This window comes from Camelina sativa, chromosome 5 (assembly GCF_030686135.1).
Source record: "Camelina sativa cultivar CO46 ecotype springtype chromosome 5, ASM3068613v1".
NCBI classification, from domain to species: domain Eukaryota; kingdom Viridiplantae; phylum Streptophyta; class Magnoliopsida; order Brassicales; family Brassicaceae; genus Camelina; species Camelina sativa.
In genome coordinates this window covers 18,623,610-18,644,275 of record NC_141884.1, presented here as the reverse complement: position 1 = coordinate 18,644,275, position 20,666 = coordinate 18,623,610, and the positions used below count along the sequence as shown (strand labels likewise).

General features: G+C 34.8%; 1 long non-coding RNA gene and 1 pseudogene across 3 annotated transcripts; one reads left to right on the top strand and one right to left on the bottom strand.

The window, feature by feature from the left end:
• Positions 1–3,809: 3,809 nt before the first annotated feature.
• Positions 3,810–5,313, bottom strand: LOC147943960 (uncharacterized). 3 transcript variants are annotated; one of them, XR_015557105.1, is made up of 2 exons: positions 4,488–5,313; positions 3,810–4,319 (listed from the first exon to the last, which is right to left on the bottom strand). It is a non-coding gene; the product is annotated as an uncharacterized LOC147943960 (long non-coding RNA). The 3 variants fall into 3 exon arrangements; XR_015557106.1 differs by having other exon boundaries at positions 3,810–4,310; XR_015557103.1 differs by having other exon boundaries at positions 3,810–4,300.
• A 10,918-nt stretch (positions 5,314–16,231) lies between these two features.
• On the top strand, positions 16,232–16,701 carry LOC109132856 (uncharacterized; annotated as a pseudogene).
• Positions 16,702–20,666: the final 3,965 nt, after the last annotated feature.

Genomic DNA, 20,666 nt, shown 5'->3' with positions numbered 1-20,666 from the left:
ATAATAAGATTACAATTATCTTATGCATCGTTTTACCAAGCTTGAAAACTGTGATTTCTGATCGTTAAAATTGATACGTGTCACGATCTAATGAGTGACTAACTTTGATATGTGATTTCTGATCGTTAAAATTGACACGTGTCACGATCTGATGAATTACTAACTTGGATATTTAATCGTTAAAACTGACACATGTCACGATCTAGTGAGTTTTTAACTTTGATCTCTGATCGTTAAAACTAACATGTGTTACGATCTGGTGAGTTACTAAATTTGAGAACCAAGCTTTATATAATAAGATACAATTGAGAAATTAACAAGTAAAACAACTATTTAAGTTTGAAAACAATTTCTAATCTTTATAAATTTATCTAGTTTTTTTTTTTGATAACATCCAAAGTTTTCTTAGGCCCAAAAACTAATCTCTTGGAACCGGGAGAAACTATGTTAAATTTCGAACCCCCTAGCCAATGCTACTCGAACCTAGATGACGGGACTTTTCTCCCTTTTTAAATTTATATAGTTTTTAAATATCATTTTTATTTTTGGATATTTAAAATTTTAGTTAAATATCTTATAACAGTATGACTATATGTGTCTATTATCTCTGTTCCGGCATATTGATTGTTGACATGAACATCCTAAATTAATTCTCGATTGACCATATTCGGACTTGCAACATTATTTTTGAACAACGTAAGATAATTATTTGTTAGCCAAACCAGATGAGAGTCAGGAGTGGAAAAGGGGATAACAGTTTTGAATGCCGGAACACCTATGAAGATGATGGCTATTCAGCATTAATTTACCGTAACTCACATCTAATTCCCTTAATACAGTTATAACATATATTGAATAGACACATGCATCATAGTTAGCATAGTACAATTATTCTAGTGGTTTATGGCCGGGCAATCAAGTTCACCACTCCAAACAGCAATTCATACAAATCATAACCGGCTTTGGTTACTTGTTCCTTCTTGGTTATCAAGATTTTAGAATCCCCATGCTCGTCTATATTATTGACCTGTAAGTTTACTAATGCCAACAATTTTTCATCGACTAAGACTTTGAAATTCCTTAGCTCTATCAAGAAGAGGACTTCTGATTAAGCGGCATCACATCACTGTTAAACGTGGTAGCTAGTTTTTGCCATTTTGGTTTAAATTTCTTAGAGATAGTGTAGACATAACAACAAATTTTCAAGAAAATGATCACTAAAATATATGACGATTTTCACATAAAAAGAGTCTACTTTCTAAATATAAAGTAAACAACATACAATATAGGGCACCACCGGCCCTTAGTTTACTCTGATTATTAGATCAAAAACTTATACTCTCCAAGCATCTTCTATAAGTTTACAGTAAGCTCGGTGAGCGTATAGGTTTTGGCTCCCTGTAAGAAAGTAGTCTACGACACCAAAAGATGGAGGCATTACTGGCAACACGAAAGCCAGTCTCTCTGTAGGCACATGGGGTGGGCAAGTCTCACCTGTCAAGACCTTCAAAACAGTTTTCATGGATGGTTCGGATTCGGGTAGCAACAAGCGAGTCCTAAGAGCAAAACGCTTTTCATCTCTTCTTCATCAAACAAACTTTCCATTCTCGGGTCGGCAACATCCATGATGGTTCCATTTCTGTATAGCTCCCATAGCCAATTCACAATACTATTCTCTTAATTGCTCTGGTCTTCCTTTATCAAGAGATAACTTGGTTTCTTCCCTGAGACTACTTCGAGCATTAGAACACCAAACACATACACATCTGTTTCAATCGTGGCTTCCCCGTTGAGAAAAGTCTCAAGAGCCATGTATCCTGGTGTTACAACAATCTCCTTAGTCGAATGGTGTGTCATTTTGCTTTGCTGAACCATCCTCGCAAGCCCGAAATCACCGAGCTTAGTGTTGAAATCCGAGTCCAGCATTACGTTGCTTGCTTTTATGTCTCTGTGAAATATCATCTTCTCACATCCATTGTGAAGATACTCCAAAGCTTGAGATAGCCCTCTTATAATGTTTTTCCTCGTAATAAAATTCAGTCGACGCGTTAAATTGATCGCTAATGAATATAACAATTTAAGATTCTAGTAGCTGGTCACTATAGGCAGTAGTCAGGGTTGGTTACTAGATTATTTGATCGCAGTGTACAGTACCGTTAAAGTGGATAATAATTTTCGTCTTATTTTTCGTAACTCTACTACTGAATTTGGGTCGACCTATCATATCATATCTACTATCGTCCAAATGTATTGGTGTGACGTTTACTTATTTAACAATATACATTTACTTTATTATGCCTTTAATCATTTCTACCATGATCCAGATTAATATTAAAAACATTGTGGGAGCTAGAAATAGAAAGATAAACAACCACAAAATTATATTTAGAAAATTTGGAGTGAGAAAGACAAAGTAAGAAGAGTGTGGTTTAGTCAGAGAAACAATATTTAGAAAATTTTTGAGTGAGAAAGACAAAATATGAAGAGTGTGGTTGGTCAGAGAATTTTTTTTTTTTTTTTTCTTATATCAAGATAAACTGTCTCATCATTTCTGTTGATAGGGGTAAATATGTGACTGAATTGCTATATTTGTAGATCAAACTAATTTGAGATCGATAAAATCGTAAATATCACTTTCAAAATTCGTTAGCCATCAAAAATACTTGAAAACAAATACTTTTGAGAAACACATTAAAAGCTTAAAGTTTGAGAAAGGTGGGAAATAATCTTATCTATAAATAGTAAACTGAGCCAAATTAGTAATTAATACAAACACATTAAAAGCTTAAAGTTTGAGAAAGCTGGGAAATAATAAGTACAACTACAATGAAATGGACAATGGTCCTCACATACTCAGCGTTGCGTTTAAATTCAATTTGAATGGACCACACACAAACACATATATTCATCCCCTCGAGCCAATATTACCATCTCATTTTGTCAGATCCATCCATATACGCAAAGATTCTAATGCTTTGTTGTTTTGTTTTGCATTTATATATAAAACTGATGAAACATCACAATAGCTATTTAGATAAATACGAAGATCATCAGAACACAAAAAGATTCACACATTAAATTCTTCTGATTAAAACATATTATATGGTTCGTTTAATTAGTGACACATATCGGTAAGAATATTTTAACAAAAGATCGATTAAATAATGATATCCGCTTGTGATTAGTATTAGCAATATAGCGGTAGAAATGTATTTTTTTTTACAGCTTATGTCCTCAATTAGAAAGTTGGAGTGACGACATATATTATTATTTTGATGTACTAATTTTGATAAAATTACAATTTCGTTTGCCAATACTGGAAGATATATGCAAAATACACGTGATTGGCGGACATATCAAAGATATCATCATGATATGAAAAAATAGTTGCCAACTTGCCATTGTGCATTACAAGAATGAGATAGAATGATTTCACTTCCACTTATGGAGCGCGATCATCCAATTCATTGCTCAAAACAATTAGATTTTATAGTGGAAGCTATGATTCATTTCTTTGAAAAACTAAATATATATGGATGGGGGAGTGATTAAACACACGCTCCACAACATACAAGACATTAACTAACTAAACTCACCTATATCTACATGTACTACGAGACATAACCAAAAGAAAAGAAGGCGGCATTACTTAGGTATTGTTAATTTGATTTGGAAGCTACATTTGGGATGATTGGTGCTCACAAACAACACATGAGACTCATTATACTATGTATTTTGGTTTTGTTCACAATCTGATTGGTCTGTCATAATATATATATTACCCTATAAGATTTTTAAAAACAAAAAAATGAGAGTACTTTTTGCTTCATTGTTCATCAGTAGTATTGCAGTTACAAGAACACCTAAACATGTACATAGAGGGGACACAAATAGGTGGGACTGAGTACGTATGCCTAGTCTACAATGTGTAAGGTCCACCCAACAAGTTCCTAATTGATTCTCATTTTGAATGTAATAGCCAACAATAAACCAACAACACAAAGAGAACTGACAGTTTGTCCTGAAAACCTTTCTTTGCTGCTAGACATCAATAGTTCCATCTAGACCCTTTCATTATCTCATCAACTTCCATGATATCCAATTTTTTTTATTTTTTCCAAAAGAAAGAAAAGGATATTATTGTGTTGTGAAAGTGCAAGCTGAAATTTTGCCAACAAGAGAAAATTGTATAGGGATATGTCATAGTTACCTTAGTTAGTCCTTTTGATGATATTGTGACTCTTGTTCATCTATTGAAAGAGAAGCTTTTTGATCCATTCATGTATTGGGTTGAAAACGACTGCCAAAAACTTGAGATCCTAAATCAAATCCGACGGTATCACATGAAGAAAAAAAGATACTAACAACAGATCATGATCAGATCTTTATGTATTAAGAAACTATAACTAAACAGGGAAAATAGGTTAACATACACAGGTGACAAAAATGAAACTATAAAAACGGATTTCAAGCAGAAGCAAACTAACCTGAACAAGATCTTGGATGGAATACAGAAAGGGCAAAAATAATAGTCCTTGATTGCCGATGCAGCATCATCAAGATTCTCATTTTTCACAGAGACAAATTTGGGGAGAGTGAATCACCACCGTCCATCAACAGAGATGTGAATCTTGATGATGCCACAGCAGCAAACAACGACCGCGCGCGGCTTCGGAAATAGTCTTTCATCTTCATGTCGCAATCGTTTGTCTCTCAAATCAAACTCAAACTCATAACTCCAACTCACTACCTACATATATATCCTCTAAATATATTTAAATACTTATCCTTCATAATTTATAGAAACTCGTACCTTCATATATATATATATATAATATAATATAAAATTTATCTATGTATACATTATACTTATACATATGTGGGAGGGGTAACATGGCGGAATAGTCGAGATGACAAGTTGTGATTGGTACAGTTCTACGTATTCTCTTCTACTTAGTTGGAACCTAACCATATCCAAACCTGAAAAAGAAGTGAAACCCTAACAGATAGAGATAAGAGAGGGGAAGAAGAAAATACTGAACACTCTCTGAACTTGGTAATATATATATACTGCTAAAATAGTAAAATGAGACAAAACCACAAATTTCTATTATTGATTTGCAAAAATGAAAGGTATGACGTATATAAAAACATGTTACCAGATCGTAGAAGCTACAAAATAACCAGAAAAAACCTGATGAGATCTAGAACAGGAGAGAGAGAGAGAGAGAGAGAGAGAGAGAGAGAGAGAGAGAGAGAGATGTGTATGTGTGTGTGAATAATATATAGGCACAGTAGTCTAGAGATGTGAGTGTGAATATATGCTGATTTTTGTGATTAAAATTTTTAATGTATGCATAAATATTTTCTGATAAAGAGTTTGATTGGCAGAAGCTGAGTTTATGTATATTGGTAAAGAGAGTTGGGCCAAATGGAGTTAGACGCTGCCATCTTGGAGTCCACCTCGTGAAGGAATATCTCACTTTCCCACTTCACATGTCTTGCTACTTCTTATTATTTGCCCAACTATTATTGGATCTATGCATTTTATTTATTTAAAAAAAAAAACTATTATTGTATCTAGCTAAAGTATTTAATTCTTCAGCTAAACAGTTACGGAAGCAATAATCTAATACTAATAGTGAACTAAGTTTTAACAGTTGAGTCATCAACAGTGTAGTGAAGTATTTAGGGGATTAGTGTGGCCTAAGGCACTTACCTTTTTTCTATAAGGGTAGGCACGGCTCTGCCCGGGATAGTTGGCTTTCCTCGTCTGAACATCAGGTCTTTTCCTGTTTAAATCCTAACGGCATACTTACACCATTAGCTAAAAGACTAAAACCCAAATCGGCTCACTCGTCAAATTGTTTGGATTTATTTAGAGGAACAGATTTGACCCAAATACTAGATAATAGTATAACGGATGATAAATAATGGCTTGAGAACTTAATTTATTAATTTATTTCTTGATAAGTCAGCAATTTTCAAGTTTCAAGAATAGACATGCAGAATCTTTCTATACATATATTAAGAAGTATCTTGATTATAAATATATCGAATAATATGTCGCCATAATCAAAAGAAATAATTTCATTTTCTTTTCCAAAACGCCAATTGATATATTATTTCTACTTAGAAATTATCAAAAAGGTCCATTTTTACAAAAATTTATTGGTTTATTACGCCCTCTCTCAATAAAGTCTCTTTTTTATTCATATACTAGGTTTTGAACTCACGCTACGTATAAATTTATTTGATATATTTTGATAAAAATTATATACGATTGATGACGGTATAAAATATTATCTTAAAAAATAGTTAAATTAGTATTATCATTTTTATTGTCAAAATTTGTGATAATTTTTCATTGTTATATTTACAATCTGGTTCTTCGTTATACTATTTTTCTTCTTCTTCTTCGTTAACTTCTTCACATTCTTCTACTGAAAAACCTTTTTTCTAGACTACTACACAACTTGTTAACCCATCAAACTCCAAGAAAAAATTATTTATTTTCTCGTAAAATTTGTGAAATTCATGAAGAACAACATAGTCAACATATGCATCTAATTATTGATAATTTTATCCATATACTTATTTGATTTTAGATCCACACGTTTAGAATCTTCTCCAACCAAAATCCTTACTTAGTTTATAATATTTTAAAAACATAATAAAATATACTATATTATTTATTTAATATGAATCATAAGATATATAGAAATATGAGTACACTATAAGAACATATTAATTATAAATAAATAATTAATTATAAATAAATAATATCAATTATGTTATATCATCAAATAATATCAACTGTATCATATTCTCATATAACCGTAACCGTTTGAACCGGAACCGTATTAAACGTAACTGTTTAACCGTTTATTAAACGGTTGGTTTATTAGATATATTTTGATGAAAATTATATATGATTGATGACGGTAATAAAATATTATCTTATAGAAATAAATAAATTAGTATTGTCATTTTCATTGTCAAAATTTTTGGTAATTTTCATTGTTACTTTTACCGTCTGGTTCTTCGTTATATTCTTTTTCTTCTTCTTTTCACATTTTTCCACTGAAAAACCTTTTTTTAGATTACCACACAACTTGTTAACCCATCAAACTCCAAAAACAAAATTATTTATTTTCTCATAAATTTGTGAAATTCATGAAGAGCAGCATAGTCAACACATGCATCCAATTATTGATAATTTTATCCATATACTTATTTGGTTTTAGATCCACACGTTTAGAATCTTCTCCGACCAAAATCATTGGTTTATAATATTTTAAAAACATAATAAAATATACTAATAATAATTTATTTAATATGAATCATATGATATATAGAAATATGAGTACACTGTAAAAACATAATAATTATAAATAAATAATATTAATTATGTTATATCATCAAATAATATCAACTGTATCATATTCTCAAATAACTTAACCGTATATAACCGTAACCGCTTGAACCGGAACCGTATTTAAACGTAACCGTTTAACTATTTATTAAACGATTATAGTTAAGATTAAACAAAATTTCTAACCTTAACCGATGGTTAATAAACCATAACCGTGACAACCGTAACACTGGTCTTGCCTATGTATAGCTAATAAAACATATGTGTTTGTCGTCCATCTTTTTTTTTTTTTTTTGTACTACTTGACTCAAACATCAAATCAAGGTCTTGTGATGTCAATCGTTCTTCCTTAGACCTAAAAATAAAAAAAATTAATGAAAGAATATCAACTCATCTAAAATCATACAAAAAAAATGTTTTATAGCTCATAAGAAATAGAAAGTACAAACGTAGATAAATAAGATAATTTATGTTTTGCATCAATATTTCTAGTATTTTAAACTTTAAAAGGTTTCGAAATATAAAATTTGAACCTTTTAAAAATTATAATATTTAAACACTTTTTAAAAGCTAAGAACTTTTAAAAGTTTCAATATTTATAATAATTAAACTTTTAAAATTTTTAAAAATTAAAATATTTTTTTGAAACTTTTTAAAGTTTTAATTTGATCAAATAAAAAACTGGATCAAACCGAATAATGTTTAAACTTGGACGCTTGATAAATCAAACTTTCCTGCTCATTCGTTGTTGGAAGCATATTAATCTTGTTTATACTGGTTCTGAACCATTGTCTAAAACTTTTCTAGCCGATGTGGGATATTGTGCATAGTTCTTTTATTTTCACAAATTTAAAATTTCCATTTTCTAAAAAATTCTGGAAATTTTAAAAAATGTTAATGAATGACATGTCAAATCCTGATAAATTGTTTTAAAATAATTCTTAATATATAAAATTCTAGAAATTTTTAAAAATGTTAATGAGTGACATGTCAAATCCCGATAGGTTATTTAAAATCCTATGTGGACAGTCTTAGAAGCTTATAGCTTCTACTTTTTATTAGTATAGATTGAGGAGGATGATAAAAACTACATCTTCTGTTTCATATTCGAAGTGTTGTGACTTAGATTCGATTACTGAAATAGCATAAATGTAATAAAGATTTTTGGTGTATGAAAAGGTTTGTAATCAGTGGCGGACTCAGAAAAAAAATTTATCTAGGTCAAAAAAATAATTAAAAGCTAGTTAAATATAAAAAAGAAATAATTGGTGTAGTACGGAAGAGTCGAACCGAGGTCAACCTATTAAAAGAAGACCAACTATGCTACTGAAAATTTACAACTTTATATGCAAAACAATGCTATTTCAACATTTTACCCAGTCAGTTGACCCTCCTAAGCTCTACGTCGGTCCGCCATTGTTTGCAATCATGCTCAAGTCAATGCATGTGAGTGACTCGTGTGGACGTTACGGTCAGTGATTGTTACAAGTCGCTGAGGGTAGTTTTGTCTTTGTATATAGACTGCTCGAGGGTTTTTATATTTTGTAAGCGATATCAAAAAGTTTGGTAGATCTTATGAGGTCGAGAGCTTTGTAAACCGATTTGTTAACCGTTGTTCTACTGGATTACCGGAGAAGTTTACTCTAGCGAGACGTAACATTTCCCGACTTGGAAGCGTGAATTCATTAAATCGTGTGTCGTTTCTTTGCTTTCTTTGTTCTAATCCTTTTGTTTCGCATTCGATTTGAGTTTGTGATTGATCAATTAGGTCAAGATTAATTACAATTGATATCAGAGCTACGGTTTTGTCGAAGTGTGGTTGAATCGAAGATGTATGGGGTTTCGATTGCGGTGTTTGATGGTTCGGGTGATTTCTCTCTGTGGAAGACGAGGATTCGAGCTCATCTGAGTGTGATTGGGTTAAAGGATTTGTTCGTAGAGAAGGTTCCGTCTCCACCTCTCACAGAAGAAGAGAAACCAGATTCAAAAAAAAGAAACAGAAGCGTGAAGCAGATGAAGCAGTTAGATTAGAGCGATGCGATAAGGCAAAGAACGTGATCTTCTTAAATGTCGAGGATAAGGTGTTAAGGAACATTGACTTGTGTGAAACAGCAGCAGAAGCGTGGTCAACGCTAGATAAGATGTTCATGAATACTTCTCTTCCGCATCGTGTGTATTCACAGTTGAACTTATATACATTCAAGATGCAAGAAAATAAGAGAATCGATGATAACATTGATGACTTCTGAAAGATTGTTGCGGATCTGAATCACTTGCAGATTGAAGTTTCTGATGAGGTACATGCTATCATCCTACTGAGTTTTTTTGTTTGCTAGGTTTGATACTCTAGTTGAAACATTGACGTATAGTAATGGTAGAGAGAATTTAAGATTAGATGATGTGATGGTAGCGACACGAGATAAGGAAAGGGAGGTAGCTCAGAATAATAAGTCAGTTGCAGAGGGCCATTTTGCGAGAGGTAGATCTAAGGAAAAGTATAATGGTCATACTACTAAAAGTAAGGGAAGGTCTCGATCTAAGTCAAAGGATGGTAAGCAAGTGTGTTGGATTTGCGGTAAAGAAGGTCATTTCAAGAAACAATGTTACAAATAGCTAGAAAAGAATAAAGGTAAAACACATGGACCTGATAAGGGAGAGGGTAGTATGGCAAAATCAACTGAAGAGATTGATTATGCTATGGTATTAATGGCGGTGGATGAAAGTTTAGTTGCATCTGGTAGTAAAGCTGACGAGTGGGTATCAGATACAGGGTGTTCATTTTATATGACTCCCAGGAGGAATTGGTTTTATGATTTCAATGATGTGCATTCTAGATATGTGAAGATGAGAATTGATACTTTTTCATAGGTGAAGGGGATAGGTAGTGTCAAAATCAAGGATCCAGATGGTACTTTTGCTGTCTTAACAGATGTAAGGTATATGCCATTAATGTCCACGAACCTGATATCTTTAGAAAGGCTTGAAGATAAAGGGAATTGGTTTAAATTTGAGGATGGTGTACTTAAGGTGCTCAAAGGATGTTCGACAATTCTTAAAGGATAGAAGAAAGATACACTTTACATTCTACAAGGAGAGACATCAATTGCAGAATCTCATGCTTCAGAACTGTCAAAGGATGAGACAGACTTGTGGCATAGCCGCCTTGGTCACATGAGTCGGAGAGGTCTTGAGAAGCTTGTGAAGAAATTTTGTCTGCAGAGGGATCCAAGATTTGAAATTTTGTGAGGATTGTGTTTTGGAAAGAATCACAGGGTGAGTTTTTCACCAGCTCAACATGTTACAAAGGAGAACTTGGGGTATGTCTATTCAGACTTATGGGGCTCTCCTCATAATCTGTTGTCATTAGGTAATTGTCAATACTTTATTTCGTGTATTGACGATTTCTCGAGGAAGACATGTATTTATCTTCTTAAAAGAAAAGATGAAGCTTTTGAGAGGTTTGTAGATTGGAAGAAGATGGTGGAGACACAATCTGAGAAGAAGGTAAATGAGCTCAGAACTGATAATGGTTTGGAGTACTATAATCAGTATTTCCATAAGTTCTGTAGGGATGAGGGTAATGTAAGACACAGGATGTGTGCTTATACTCATCAACAAAATGGAGTAATTGAGAGGATAAACCGGACTATTATGGATAAGGTGAGAAGTATGCTTAGCGAGAGTGGAATGGAGAAGAAATTTTGGGTAGAAGCAGCCTCCACTGCAGTTTATCTGAGTAATAGGTCTCCCTCCACGGTAATAGAGTGTGATCTTCCTGAGGAGAGGTGGACATCGAGGTTACCTGATTTGAGCTTACTCAGGAAGTTCAGTTGCTTAGTATATGTTCATGAAGATCAAGGCAAGTTAAATCCGAGGGCGAAGAAAAGTTACTTTACAAGTTATCCTGAAGGAGTCAAGAGTTATAAGGTTTGGGTTCCAGAAGAAGGAAGATGTGTCATAAGCTAGAATGTCATTTTCAGAGAATAAGTTATGTATAAAGATGCTAAGGATGGTTTGCAGTTTGATGTTCTCGAGTTGGACCTGCAGAATCTGGATTTAGATTCAAGTTCTTTTGATCAAGGTGGAGCTACTCAGGAACCTAGTGTTCCTACAGATGATAGAATAATCAATGGTAAACAGTCACAAAAATCAAAAATGAAGCATCGGTAGAAGAAGAGAATATAGAGTCTGAGGAATAGGACTTAAGTGACTATCAATTAGTTAGAGATAGAGGTAAAAGGGCTATCAAGGCTAATCAGAGGTATAAATAATCTAATATGGTAGGTTATGCTTACTACACTGAAGATGGAGGAAAGTCAGAACCACGATCTTTTTTTTTTTTTTTTGTCAACCATTGGGCCACAACAGGCCGACCCATTAGCCAAATTCCTACATTCGTAGGAACCGGGACTCGATCCCGGGTGTGATGGTGCCTTCTACAAATGGACTTACCTCCTGCCACTGCACTAAGGTCACTTCACAGAATGGAATGAAGCAATGAAAGAAGAAATGATTTCTATGAAGAAGAATCATACTTGGGATCTTGGAGAGAAACCAGAGGACGCTAAGGTGATTGGTTGTAGATGGGTCTTTACTCAAAAACCAGGTATCCCTGTGGTCGAAGCTCCAAGATTTAAAGCTTGACTTGTTGCAAAGGTTATACTCAGAAGGAAGGGGTAGATTACTCTGAAATTTTTGCACCGATGGTTAAGCATGTATCAATCATGTATTTACTATCAATGGTGGTACAGATTGATATGGAGCTTCAACAGATGGATGTGAAGACAACTTTTCTACATGGTTTTCTGGATGAAGATATAGTGATGGCTCAATCATAAGGAATTGAGAGCTAGAAAGATCGTAACCAGGTATGTTTTCTTAGAAGATCTATGTACGGTCTTAAACAATCTCCTAGGCAGTGGAACTTAAGATTTGATGAGTTTATTAAAGGAATAGACTATAGTAGAAGTGCCTATGATAGTTGTGTGTACTAGAGGAAGCTGGAGAATGGCTCGTATATGTATTTGTTGTTATACGTAGATGACATGTTAATTGCATCCGTGAGTAAACCTCATGTTCAGGAATTAAACAAATTTCTAAGTCAAGAGTTTGAAATGAAAGACTTAGGAGACGCTAAGAAGATTTTGGGTGTGAAAATCATACGAGACGTGTTACAGGGACATTAGTTTTGTCTCAGGAGGGTTATGAAGAAAGTTTTGAAGACTTTCCACATAGATCAAGCTAAAGCAGTGGTTACTCCTATGAGAGCTCATTTCAAGTTAAAAGCAGCCTTTGATGAAGAATATGAAGAACACTTCAGTAAGATGAAGGCGGTTCCATACACTAATACTACAGGCAGTATCATGTATGCGATGATGAGCACTCAGCCAGATCTTGGTTATCCAGTTGGAGTTATAAGCAGATACATGGGTAAGCCACTAAAAAGTCATTGGGAGGCGGCCAAGTGGGAAACAAGGGGATTTTGTACTATGAGGCTATTGTAATTCGGACTACGCCGGTGATGGTGATTCCAGGAGGTCTACTACAGGCTATGTTTTCACAGTAGGAGGACACAAAGTTATAAATCATGGTTACAGAGAGTGGTATCTCTCTCATCTACAGAGGTCGAGTATATGGCTCTGACAAAGGCAGTGAAAGAAGTCATTTGGCTTAAAGGATTAGAAGCCGAGCTTGGTTTCTCTTAGAGTTTTGTGGAGGTACATTCTGATCCTCAATGTGCGATTGCACTGGCAAAGAATTCAGTTCATTATGAGAGAACCAAACATATTGATATCAGCTTTCACTTTATCAGAGGTATCATTGGTGAAGGTAGTTAAGTTTGCGAGTTAATGCAATCGAGCTGATATCTTTACAAAGATACTACCGGTGGATAAACTTGATGGAGCATTAGATATGCTCCGAGTAACAAACTGCTAAGCTGTGAAGCTTGATACTTGATCGGTTAAGCTCAAGGGCTGAGTGGTGAACTTAGGATTGGAGTGGTTAAAGTCATAAGTTGGAGCGGTGAAGCTCAAGTATCAGAGGAGGGTAATCCCAGAACTAGACAAGTATGAAGCTAAGTAAGAGAATAAGAGTCAAGGTGGAGAACTGAAGTGTTGTGACTCAGGATTCGATTATTGAAATAGCATGAGGGTGATAAAGACTCTCGGTGTATGAGAGGATTTGCAAGCAAGCTCAAGTCATTGCATGTGAGTGTGGACGTTAAGGTTGGTGGTTGTTAAAAGTTGCTAAGGGTAGTTTCGTCTTTGTATATAGACTGCTCGAGGTTTCTTATCTTTTGTAAACGAGATCAAAAAGTTTGTTAGATCTTGTTGAGAGAGGTTAGAGAAGGATCAAGAGAGACTGATGTCGAGAGCTTTGTAAACCAATTTGTCCACCATTGTTCTAGTGGATTACCAGAGAAGTTTACTCTGCCAAGAAGTAACATTTCCGATTTTGAAGCGTGAACTCGTTAAATCGTGTGTCGTTCTTTGCTTTCTTTGATTCTTAAGTTCTTTGTTCTAATCCTCTGGTTCAATTAGATCAAGATTAATTACAATATTAAGGGATTCTTTACCCAAAAAATAAGTTCCCTTTTTGTAATATTTTTGCTTTTAATGCAAAATTAACTTTAGTTTTACTTTTATTTTTGTGATTATTTGTATCTTACGAATTCATTTATCATAGGCTAAATTAGTATTAAAGATAAAATAAATGATATCTTATTTTATTTTTAAATATGAAACGACCGACCTTTTAAAAAAAAAATAATTAATAATAAATATAATATAATAAATAAACTACAGCTAGTGGTCCCATACCCACTAGCCACCTAACCACAATCACAACCAACAGCGGAATAACAATACCAATAACCAATAAGTAGTATCCAATAATTATAATAACCAATAGAATAATATCCAGTATGAATTCCAATCATAAATTAATAATCCAACCAACATAAACCAGTGAACCAGCAATTCTAAGCAACATTCTAGGACTCAACTCTAGCAACCTAACAGAAGCTAGACAACCAAGGGAACCACTAGAACATCCTCCTCTTCATTGCCTTGATTCCACGATTACACTTTGCTTTTACCTGCACCACAAACACATATTGCAATGCATGAGTATTTTATAAACACTTAGTAAGGCAATCCTCCCATCTACTGGGCTATACACACAAGCAATAGAGTATCAATAACCAACACACAACAATCAACAAACGACAAATAACAAACCGGGACTCAGCATCGACCGACGCCAACATGCATCGACCGATGCCCAATGGGGAAACATCAATCGACACAGAAGCTGCATCGACCGATGCAAGTGTAACTTGCATCGACCGATACCCAATCCGCATCGACCGACGCATGCTCGACGTAACGCGAAAACTCTAGAGTTTTACGCGCCGTCCTCGCACTTGCATCGACCGATGCAAGTTATGCATCGATCGACGCAACATCGAGCACCATGTTTTCCCCGAAGCTTCTCGCTGGATCTTCGTTCCTACAACCACAAAACTCGATCCCAAGCCACAAGAAAGCTTCCTAACGTCCATAGCAACGATCTAACAAGCCTAACATCACACAACAAGCAGATTAAAGAATCCTCTAGCTTAGATAAGCCATGGTCATGAACTTACCTTTGCCACAGAAGAATCTGAACCTCTAACAAGCAAGAACAAGCCTCTAGGAAGCTCCTACAACGATTGCAGCTACAGATCTCACCAAGAAACACCTCAAATCTCCAGAAATCACCAAGAACTCTCAATAACTTTTTCTCTCTTTTTGTTTCTCTCAAAAACGGCTCCCCACGACTAATGAGACAAAACGACTTAAGGGTTTTCCCTTCTCCCTTTTGCCCAAAACGCAGCGTTTGACTTAAGTCAAAATGCAGAGAATTGAGTCAGCATCGACCGATGCTCTAACTGCATCGATTGATGCATACCCTAAACCGGGATTCCGGTTCGCGGGTGTTACAAAATATAACACTAAATGATTTTTTAATATAAATGAGAAAAATAAACATCAATTAAAATGAAACAAATGAATGTTTTTTTTTCTCACCGAATGGTATATCTGAAAACCTAAAATAAGATTATGTATCCAAAAATTTGTGTTATATCTAGTTATCGTTTTATAATTAAAAGTACCAAATAACAAAAATATCCGAGATAACCTAGATATCCAAGTTTTTTAAATTACATTTGTTGAATTAATATATTTTTGTTAAATTAACCAAATCTTGTTAAAATTAAACCTAGTTTTGTTTAAACTGACTTTTTAGTTAATTTTTTCTCCGAAAACTGATCTGAATCCGACACATATCTAAACATAATAGTCATAAAGCCTGAATAGATAATGAACTTTTATCTGAATTATCAGAATCAGATCAGAAATCCGAAACGTTGAATTCTAGTTATTACTATATTTATATTATTATGTCCAACCTTTTTGCTCTTTTGAACAATATTGCTTTTATATAAATGATCAAGGAAGCTGCACCAAATGATATTGAATTTGGGGAAAAATGTCAAAAAAACCCCAAGTTATTTTTATTTGGAAGTTTAATACCCAATGGTTTTGCATTGGAATAAAAATTCCTCGTGTATTTCTTATATGCTTTTTAAATCATTATGTTATATTGATTTGTCGAATCAAACATCCGACTTAACAGACGTTAATTTGATTAACAGAATCTGTTAACCGGGTTAATTAAACCAAACACGTAGGTAATTGGGGTTAAACGAAAGACACTGTTGCCCTTAGTTATTTTCCCCAAATCGATTTGCTCAAACCCTAAAAACTAAATTCCCAAATTTCTTACTCTTTGTCCCCCAAAATGGAGCGAATGTCGAGTCAAAGTTCTGGGTATGATGCAAATTCAGGGAGATGGTCTGGTGGTCCTATCTGCAATTGTGGAAAAGCAACGACCGTTGTAAAATCATAGACAAACGATAATCCAGGAAGAAGATTCTACAGATGTGTTGTTCATGGGTTCTTTGGTTGGGCAGATGAAGGAAAGCCGTATGGATGGCAGAAGATTAGCTTATTAGAAGCTAGAGATGACATTTGCCATCAGAAAGATGAAATAAAAGTGCTTAAAGAATCTCTAAAGGCCATGAATGAGCATGGTGTGAGTGTTGCGACGACGACGATGCATAGTGGGTTAGTCAACAAATACGAGCAAGAGAAGAATCAGCTTGAAAATGAAGTTATGGCAGCTACTGAGAGAGAGAGAAAATGCTCTGACAGTTCATTGTGTTGTCTTGGGGAGGATTCATTGTGGTAATTGCGATGATACTTGGATTGGGAAAGTAGTATGCTATAATGGGTTGTTGTTGTTGTTGTTTGATATTGTTGTTGTTGTTGCTTAGTCTATTGTATGGTTAATCTAAGTTTGATGTTATTTGCACTTCAAAAATTTCTTAAAAATCAGTACCATTGATCCAAAAGAGCCGTTATGTTTGAGAACATTACAAGGATCCCACAAAAAAAAAAGACAAGGATCCTACAAAAATATCATCCTAAAGACATCATCGTACCATCCTAATCATTAAGAACATAGAACACATCAACTTAGTTTTTTTTGGGTTGCCAAACATCAAAGACTTTGTCAGTCCATGGAGACATTAAGAAAACTGGCAGTTTAGGAGCTTCATCTGATACTTTTCCACGACCTTTACCCCGAGCTTTGACACGACCCTTGCCTTCACCATTTTTAGTTCCCGGAGGACGTCCACGAGCACGTCCTCTACCAGCTGCAGGAACACTTGAATGTTGTGGTTGTTCTGTGGATTGATTTGAGAAACAGTTAGAGTGGACTGGCTTTGAGCTTGCTGCCACCTCTTTGGTGCATTGTGTATGCTCCATGGATCATCATTATCCTAAGCAAACGCTAAAATATTACAAACAAAAAGCTGTAATAAACGAAAAAACAAATAAATCAAACTTACCAGTCGCTTACTCAGTCTCCCCCTTTTGCGAGTAGGAGCTGGTTGTACAGCAACATTTTTGCAAGTGCCTTTATTATGACCTGGTTGCTTGCAATTTGTACAAGTCACGGTTTGTCCTTCCCTTGTAGCCTTGGACGGATTGGATGATTCACCTGGTTCCTTGATCCTAGCAAACTTCTTAGGACGCCCACGTTTTTTTCTTTTGTCAGGCACTTCAATAGCCTCTTTATCTGTTCCAATCCATAATCTTTCTCCATTTACAGGTTCTATGTTGTCTTTGTAGTTGGCTTGCCAAACAGTTGTCAGAAACTTTCTATTCACATAGCTACAAAAGAAAAGGATAAACAAGACTTGGTCAGTCACTTATAATGGAACAAAGTATAAAATTTAAAGGATAATTAACCAAACTTACTCTTCTAGATCACGATTGTGCTCGGTTATGACATACATTGCATGGGGACAAAGTATGTCTGTGAGATTCCATTGGTTACACGCACAACTCCTACGAAGAAGATTGACCACAAAGCTGCCACTTCCTTCTAACACTTCATAGACATTCTCAATACTTTTGAGAACTGAACTGAACTTGGCATGTTTGCGATTGGCTTCAACAATTCCCATTATGTGAGGTGGGAACCTAGTTTGACATTTCACAGTCTTATCACGTCTCTTTGATATACGCTTCATGGCTTGTCTCCTAACATCCTCAAGCATATTAATAACTGGCTTCTTCCTTGCGTCTTTGATTGTTCGGTTGAAGCTCTCAGATAGATTATTGCAAACATCCTCACAACTAGAATGCCCACTGAAGAAGGCTCTGCACCACGTATGTGGTTCTATTTTCAGCAAATCATCATGTGCAGCTTCATCATAAGCTTTCAAATCTCTCATATTAAACCGATAATCTCCTTCTACTGGAATATATGCAATAGCCCAGAAATAACCTTCGTGAGAGTAATCTCCATGTGACTTCCTCCAATTGGCATATATGTGTCGAGGACAATGCCTATGCTCTACATTAGGCAGCAAGTCAGCAACAACATTAAGTAACCTCTCTACTTATCGGATATCACCGTCAAACCACTACCTAAATTCAAATCTAAATCCTTCTTTAAATTCTCAACAAACCAGACCCATGAGTCATTGACCTCCACTCTAACTATTGCCCAAGCAATATGAAAGATTCTATTATCTGCATCTCTCCCAACAGCCGCCAAAATCTCACCCTTCAATTCCCATTTCAAGAATGACCCATCAAGTCCAATGATAGGCCGACATCAACTCTTCCATGTTCTGCTTAAAGCATCAAAATAAATGTAAAACTTGTCAAACTTAGGCTTACTAGACACTTGCGGGATGGTCATGCCTACCTTCCTCTACTGGATCTACTCCATCATCATGCCTACCTTCCTCTACTCGATCACCATGGTCATCCTCATCAGCATCAGCCTCTATTTCGTCTTCCTCAACTACAACATCCTCATTTGAAAGAGGAAATGGTGCTGGTACAGTAACCCCATTGTCGATGTATATATCGACTTCACCACCAATAAGTGCTTCACGACACAACTTCCTTATACCATCATCTTTGTCGTTACTAATTGCTCTTGCTGAACTTATATCCTCATGTGGAAGCTTATATCAAACTTCTTCGACTTCACCATCCACTTCATTCTCCTTGCAAAACTCGCCAAAGATTGACCATGTCATCAAATCGGGATCTATTAACATGTCTTTTGAATCCCCTCCTATGTAGACGAATGATTGCTCCTTTATTGAAACATCCCCTCTAAAGTGTATTTTGCACTTCAAACACTCGAAAGCACTACACACGACAATAAAACATTCACGATTAGTACAAACAAATTCCTAAAAACTGAAATCGACTTCAAATCAACCCCTAATCTCCCAATATAATAATGGATTTCACCCACCCAACAAAAAATACAAAAATCTATGAACCCTAAAATTCCTAAAAATTGAAATCGACCCCAAAATTGCGATGGATCGAGAACCCCAAACCCTATTAACTGAAATCGACATACCTCATCTCCGCAATAATCTCAGAATGCACGCTCAATACATTGAACCCAAATCCGCAAAATCAAACGACTTCACTCATCACTCGCGAAGAACACACACGACAAAGAGAAAGAAATTGGGGAAAGTGGTTTTTAGGGTTTGTCGATATCAAATCGATTTCGGGAAATAACTAAGAGCAACAACGTCTTTCGTTTAACTCCAATTACCCACATGTATGGTTTAATTAACCCGGTTAAAAGATTTCGTTAATCAAATTAACGTCTGTTAAGTCGGATGTTTGATTCGACAAATCAATATACCATGATGATTTAAAAAGCATATAAGAAATAAACGAGGAATTTTTATTCCAATACAAAATCATTGAGTATTAAACTTCCAAATAAAAATAATTTGGGTTTTTTTTTGGTATTTTCCCCGTTAAATTTGTGGAGTGATTTCCATTTCTCGAACTTCAGGTCCGCAAAACCGATTCGAGATACTGCCAAAACATGCACACAAAATGATCTTTAAACCAATCGACCATCTATAAGACAAAGATTTTACGAACACAAAATGGTCCAACTTAAACTTTTGTATTTCGAATACGAAAAAGAGTTCACGTGTAAAGAAATGGTCCACTAAAATGAAACGATTAGAGAATCCCGCACAGAAAATTATTACATCGTCTACATGTCGAAGTTGGACATCTACATTTTTTCATATACAACACATTATTAAAATTTACATCTATAATTTACAAATAAGGTTTATTTTATATTTACAAAATCCTGACTAACATAATAACATGTAGCTCTGGCGTGTGTCAATTATGTTTATAAATATGGTAATATCTGACATCCTTTACCTGTCAAGTACTCAAGTGTCATGTAAAACACCATGCATTTTCATTGGTTTTATTTTTATTATAATATGTTTGTTATAAATGTGTAAGAGTTGAAGAGAAAACAACAAGATGGGGGTGTGGTGCTTGATTCTGGACGTGTCTCTCTCGAAGTTGGGGATTTTAATATTGGCGGTTTGCAAATTTAATTTGTCTCTGTCAGCGAATTATATATATTTTATAAATTCAAAAAGTAAATTAATAAACGTAAACTACACGTAGGGAAAGCATGGAGCATATACATATTATTATTATGTATCAATATCATTAAAAAAAAACTAATTATACTAAAAGCTATAACCTCCTAAAACTGTCCACCTAGGATTTTAAACATCCTATCGGAATTTTATACTATCGTATAAGCTACGCATGGGTTCAAAACTTAGTTATACTAAATAAAAGTAGAA